Here is a 7,342-nt window from a genome sequence, read left to right on the forward strand (position 1 = left end):
GGCCACTTACATGTTTTCTTTTGAGAAATATTTATCCAGATCATTTGCTCATTTTAAAAACAGGATTATGCTTTTTTTTTCTGGTTAGTTCCTTAGACATACTGAATATTCACCCTACATAGGTGAAACGTATGTAAATATTTCCTCCTCTTCAACTTGTTCTGTCTTCACTTGGTTAATTGTTATGCAGAGTTTTCTTAGCTTGATATAATCCCATTTGTCTGGATTTGCTACTGTTACTTTTGTTTTTGGGGTCTTATCCAAAATAATCTTCACCTATAACAATGTCTTAAAGTGTTTCTTGAAGTGTTTCTTCAATCATTCATGTAGTTTCAGTTCTGATATTTACAACTTTGATTCATGATTTCATTCTTCTACACAAACACACACAGAGGTAGGTAGATAGATGACAGGGTAGGTTTTAGAGCTATCACTATCTGTATATCAATCTATCTATCATCTATCATTTATCTATCTAGCCAGTTTCCAGCACCTCTCTAACATGTGTTCTTTGCAGCTTTGTGAAAAATCAATTGGCTGGGGGCTGGTACTGTGGTGTAGTAGGCCAAGCCCATATGGGCATCAGTTTGTGTCCTGGTTGCTCCTTTTCCAATCCAGCTTTCTGGTTATGGCCTGGGAAAGCAGTAGAATATGGCCCAAGTTCTTTGGTCCCACCCATGTGGCAGACCAGGAAGAAACTCCTGGCTCCTGGTTTCAGTCTGGCCCAGCATTGGCCATTGCGGCCATTTGGGGAATGAACCAGCATGTGGAAGATCTCTCTCTCTCTCACTCACTCTCTCTCTTCTGTCTTTCCTTCTATCTATATACAACTTTTTCATTCAAATAAAGAAAGCTTTTTAAAAAAGGAGTTGACATATAGATCTGTGTAGACTCTTGTTTGTCTAACATCATTCTGTTTCTCTTCTATTCCTATCCCACCAACTCATTAAACAGCAGCAACATGTATTAGTTTAATTTCTTTAGATGACTCACTGCTGCAAAAGCTAATTCTCTCATCCACCCTTGCGTTTATGTTGAGGAAGTGTATGTGTGGGTTGGCATGCAGCAGCAATCTCTTTAACCACTAACAGCAAGATGAGCTAGGCTTGGGCTTTCGGTGAAGATTGACCTTGTTTGTCTGAAGAACTCCTCAAACTGCTGTGACATTGGTAGCATTTTTTATACTTGTCTCAAAGTATGAATAGTCACCATTGTCCCTGCACCAGGCTTGGGCTTCTTCTATTGAGATCTGTCCTTCAATTATGCAGATCTTGTTGCCCAAAACCAGGACAGGAAAGCTTCCAGGCTCTTTCACATCTGCATAATACACGGATTCTTTCTTCCAGTTACTCAAGTTTTGGAAGCTTTATGAATCATCCACACTGCAAGTAAGCAGAGAACAGTCAGAATCCCTCTGTAAAATGGTGTCCTCCTGCTTCGGAATCACTCTTGATCAGCTGTGTCCCAAATCCACGTGGTAACACAATGTCCATCCACCTCCAAATTGTGATTTTAAAATGCCACACCAATCGTATGGAAGAGTTGAGCATCAACCTTATTCATTAAATATCCATTCATAAGAGCAGTCTTCCCAACTCCATCATTTCCAATAATTACTTTAAAAAGTGATGATTTCCCTGCCATTATTACTCTCAGGAACTTTGACTTCAGAACCTTTAATTGTCCAGTACAGGCGTCATTATCTTCTGGCATTACAGGAAAGTAATCACTCTAACAACAGGTTAAAGCATTGCACCACAGTGGAAGTTCCTTGTGGCAACCCTGGTGGATAGCTCTGGCAGGCCTGCCTGAGTGCAAAGAGCACGGAAGAAAGGTCACATAGCAGCAGAGGCAGGGCTCCTAGGTTGCTCCAAGGCCAAGCCTCCAAAATAGAGGGAACCCCTTTGTTTACATTTGAATTCCCCTTATTTCTTTGTCTTGCTTAATTGCTCTTGCTAATACCATACTAAATAAGAACAATGAAAGTGAATCCTGGTCTTGTTCCTGCTTTTCAAGGAAAAGTTTCAGCTTTCCTCACTCCTTAGAATATTGGATGTGTGTTCCTCATATATTGTCTTTACTTTTTTATACTTAATCTGTTGAGACCTTTTATCATGAAGGGGGATTGAATAGTATTCAATAGCTTTTCTGCATTAGTGAGATGATGTGTTTTGCTCTTCGATCTGCAAATTTTTTAGTTTATTGACTTAATGAATGTGGAAATATGCTTGTATTCATGGAAAATATTCTATGATCATGCTGTATAATTGTTTTTTGATGTACTGTAGATTTTTAGTATTTTATTGACATTTTTGCATCAAGGGAACTGATTTGTAATGTTTTATTTTTACTCTTTTTTTTTTTTTTTGCTGTCTTTGGTTTTGGTTTCAGGTTAATGCTGGCCTCATAAAAAGGGATTTGCTGAGTTTCTTCTTTCTTAATTTTTTGGACTAGTTTCAGAAGTACTGGAATTATTTCTTCTTTACAAAGTGTGTAGAATTCAGCTAAAAAGCAATGAAGTCCTTCATATTTTTTGATGGGAGAGTTTTAATTATTGCTTTAATATTGTTACCAGTTATTGATCTGTTTTAGATTTTCTATATATTTATAATTCTTTCTTGATATTTTTATGTATGAAGAAATTAATTTTTTCTAGATTTTCCAACTTTTTAGCATATTGTTGTTCATAGAAGATTATGATTTGTTATGTTTCTCAAACATCTGTTCTACCAATGGAAGGAAGACCTTTCTCTCTGTCTCTCTCTCTCTCTCTCTCACTAACTCTGCCTGTCCAAAAAAAAAAATCTGTTCTAATGTCCCCTTTTTCAATATAATTATGTTTAGTTGATCTTTCCTCTATTTTTTATGTTGGTCTGAGTAATAGTTTGTTTAGTTCATTTATACGTTCCAAAATCAGGGTTTTTTTATATTCAAAGTTATCATTAGTGATTTATTGCTCAGGTAAATTTTTACAGGTGTCTTATGACAGAACAAAATGGCTTGACACATGAGACTTAAAACACAGACAAGAGAAAACAAAAGATCATCTTGGAGAGGTTAAAGATTAATAACCAGTATGTACCCACACCAAAATACGCAAGTCACATATTCAAATAATTTTTGTCTACAATTGCTTTTCTTCTACCAGTCTGAATTTGGAAAGAAAAGAACAAAGGGAAGTGTTGGCCTTGCCCCCTTGACCAGGCACTGTACTAGAGAAATCAGGGAGTGCTGACTTTGGTAAGAATTCTTTTTTCACTTGGGCTTCTTTCAGTTCTCCAAAAATCTCACTTTCATGCTCAGCAGTGAGATGAATGTCCCAGAAATTCCTACCTTGCTTGCCAAAATCTATCAAGGAGTAAATATAATTTCTCCCCAACTCTCACAAGTTCAGAATTTGGAATGACCCCTGTAATGAAAAAAAAAAAAAAAAGGTTATCAAGAAAAAAAGTAGTAGGTTTATTAGCAGGTGCATTGCACATCATATTATAAAAAAATCTCAATAAAAGCTAACTCAAAGCAGCAGCTTGGAACTGTGGCTTATATAAATTCTACAACAAAGAACAATCCATTATTAGGGGAAGAGATAAGACCAAAGAAAGCAGTCTTAGGCTCCCAGAAGGGGTAAAGCTGAGGAAGGTACACTATGGGGAGTAAACTAAGGGAGTAACATTTGCTTGTAGAGTCTTTGGGATCCATGTCAGAGCTGGTAAGGGTCACCTCCAGGGAAAGAGAGGTGAAGAGGTGTTCACCATTATAAATTTATGTCCTGCTTTAAGGTAAACCTGGGGGAAGGCAGAGAGGTTTTCTGATAATCATTTCAAAAATATGTCAAGGTGGCATACTCTGGCATAGTATGTTTTTGTTTTCTGCATACCAACCAAACAAAAATATGACAAAAATCTCAAATTATAGGCTAATAGATGGGAATGCTATTAAAAAAAGAGGTCCATTAGAGGAAAAATCAAACTGGTTTAAGGTACTAATTACATATTAAATATAAACCATGGCAGTAAAAGCTTTCTGAACATTGGCAAGAGAATCAGTGCAATGTTGGTCTTCCTTACATCCTCCTGAAGTTCTGCTAGGCCCTCAAGATGAGGGGCAGCATCTGACACTCAAAGACCTGGCTTCATGTAGCTCTGGGAAAGCAAAAACAGGCTCTTGAGACGCGTAGGGTCGATGTTAGTGAATATAAACTGCAATTTACCACCATTTTTTTAAATTGATAGTCTAAGTCAATCTTTATACAGATCCACAGGTTTCTGCAGCCTTTTCATTCTCTCTTGATTAGCTTTGTTAGCTGCAGAAATAGTTTTCCTTCTTCCTGAAATAGTCCTCCTTAAGATCATGGAGGTCTGCTATGAGTACTTTCAATTTTTGCCTTTGCCTTTTACTTCAACTAGAACAATTTATGTTATTTTTTATTGAATCAGCTTATTCTGTCTGTAGATCTGAATTTTCTATTCCAGAAACATTTCAACCAGTCCTTCTTCTTCCTTTAATTTCACAGACAGCTTTTCTTTAAGTGATTTAATGGAGCCTTTCCAGGTATCTTAGTCCCACTATCTGACAGAGTGTCACTGAGGGTACTTTTGAATTTTATCTCAAAGTCATCTCCATTTCCATTGAATGTGCCAGTTCGCCCTCCACCATGTGTAAGACAATGCTTACAGAGCAAGCCTGAGCCCTGCTGCCTTCCTCTCGCCCATTCTCTGCAGCCTTCAGTCAGGCAGGTCTTCAGCCCAGCGCCTGCAGCTGGGCAAAACTGCTTTCAAACACAGTAGGCCTCCCCTCAGAAACATCAGCTTTTTTCCCCTTTGACCTCATGTAATTTTGCTTTGTTTTAAATTCATTTATTTTTCCTCGGACCTTAATCAGTTCTTTCCATCTATTCTAATTTCTTGAGGTACATAGAGTAGTTTATTTGAAATATTTTTTTGATGTGTACACATATAGTTATCAACTTCCCTCTAATGTTACTTTTGTTTCATTGACACTTGTAATAGGAAAATTCATTATTCCTTTAAAATATGTCCAGTGATCCGTCGATCATTTACAATTATATTTTTACATTTCTGTGTCTGTGTGTATACATATATATATTCCACTGTTCTTGTCAGCACTTTCTAGTTTCATTCCATGATTGTTTGAGAAAATAAATAATATGATTTTAATTTTTTGAATTTATTGAGACTTGATTTGTGGCCTAAAATTTGATCATTCCTAGGGAATAACCTAAGCATTGAAGAGAAAAATGCAGATTCTGTAACTGTTAGGTGAGTATTCTTTATATGTCTGTTAGGTTCATTTAATGTATCGGATGACTCAACTTCAAACTGTCTTTGCTAATTTTTTGTCTACATCTTCTAACCATCTAAAAATGGAATATTGAATTTTCCAGCTATGATTTTGTTAGAGTCTATATTTTATTGATGTATTTGGGTGATTCTATATTGAGGGCATACTTATTTACAATTATTATATCTGCTTGCTGAATTGGTCCTGTTATCAAAATATAATAAACCTTTTTTATGCACAGTTTTTCATTTACAATCTATTTTATACAGTAAAATATTTCCAACCATTCACTTTTGCCTGTTTTTTTTTTTTTTAACTGTAAAGTGAGTCTTTTGAAAGCAACATATTTTGGAACATCATTTTTTTAAATCAATTCAACTAGCTTATACTTTTTATTCATATTTTGTTTATCTGGAAAAGAGTTTATTTCATCTTTGTGTCTGAAGAATAGCTTTGCTGAAACTTTCATTCTAGTTTTGCAGGTTTTTTTTGGTTGTTTGTTTGTTTTGAGACTTTGAATATATCATCCAATTTTCTTCTAGCCTGTAAGGTTTTGGCCAAGAAATCTGCTGTTAGTATGATGGATATTCCTTTCTATGTAACTTGATCATTTTTTTTAAATCTGGGATTTTTTTTCTTGCCTCCCTTCCCCTCTTTTTTATGGTTTGACCGTAATAGGTCTTAAGAGTGTTTTTTTTGTTGATTCTATTTGAGATCATACAGTTCCTAGACCTGGATCCAAATCTTCCAAGATTTGGAAAGTTCAGCTATTATATCATCAGCTAGGCTGTTAATGATCTTTTTCTTCTCTTTTCCTTCAGGAATTCCAGTTATATGAATATTTGTTTAGTATTGGCATCCTGTATGATTCATAGACTTCCTTCATTCTTTTATTTATTTTTTGATATTATTAGGTTATTTCAAAAGGTTTATCCTTGACTTCAGAAATTCTCTTTAGTTTACTGATTAAAGTTTTCACATCCAAGATTTATTATTTATCATTTTTATGATTGCTATCCCCTTGTTGAACTTTTCATTCATATCTTGCATCATTTTTCTTATTTCTTTGAAATATCTATCTGTATTCTCTTGTATATAATTGAGATTCCTTAGGATCATTATTTTGAATTATTTTTAGGCATTTCAGAGATTTCCTTCAACTTGACATCTATTTATGGAGAACTAATTTTTTTCAGATACTTTCTTATGTTTGCTGTGTTGCTATGTTGATGTCTATAAGTCTAGATGAACAGTTTCTATTCCAATTACGGAGCAGCTTTTGATTAAGTGACATGTGGAGAGTCAATAGGAATTACTTTGTCTTTGGCTCTAGGTTAGTCCAGAAGTATAGCCGCCATGTTAGTTCTTCATCTGTCATCAATATCAATAGATTTTACAAGTGCCTGAGATATCTAGATTATAGCAAAACATGAAGTTAGTGTTGTAACTTTATAGTGGTTGTAGGCCTCCAAAATCTGTGTCCTCAGGCCTTACAAAAATCTAGTGTCAATCATAAAGATATTTTTATGGTGACAGCCACAGTCATAATGCTGCAAGACACAGTGCAGGAGAATACTTAGATTACATCATGCAAGTGTGGGTAATGTTAAAGGCTGTGAAACAGACAGCCATCGTCCCAAGTTCACAGGACATGAAGGATATGTCTTAGGTTCTAACAGAGCAACATGGTTCTTGATGTGCGGGATATGACTGTGCTGGTGGTATTGGTGTTTGCAACATCAACAGCCATGGACCCAGAACAGCAGGATGTGGCATGGATTTTACTCAGTTCTTACAGGATAAGCACAGTTCAATCAAGGGCTTGTCGCACAAATTAGCATGATCTTGGGCAGCAGTACACAGTTAGGACTTCTACCAGGTTCTGTAGGGTGAGTGTGGATGATTATACCAACATCCATTGCATAGTTTATTGCACCAACATCCACTGTACCAGAGATTCAGAATGCAGAGAGACTATTAACCATGGCCCACAGGGTGAGCACCTGTGATGATGAAGCTTTTACTGTCAACAGTCATGGTA

The 7,342-nt window shown here is 35.9% G+C and overlaps 2 pseudogenes; both read right to left on the bottom strand.

Annotated features, from left to right (window-relative positions):
- Positions 1-1,084: 1,084 nt before the first annotated feature.
- LOC127483168 (ras-related protein Rab-9A-like) lies at positions 1,085-1,644 on the bottom strand (annotated as a pseudogene).
- A 2,349-nt stretch (positions 1,645-3,993) lies between these two features.
- LOC100343487 (kinetochore protein Spc25 pseudogene) lies at positions 3,994-7,051 on the bottom strand (annotated as a pseudogene).
- Between the last annotated feature and the right edge of the window lie 291 nt (positions 7,052-7,342).

This window comes from Oryctolagus cuniculus, chromosome 8 (assembly GCF_964237555.1).
Source record: "Oryctolagus cuniculus chromosome 8, mOryCun1.1, whole genome shotgun sequence".
NCBI classification, from domain to species: Eukaryota; Metazoa; Chordata; class Mammalia; order Lagomorpha; family Leporidae; genus Oryctolagus; species Oryctolagus cuniculus.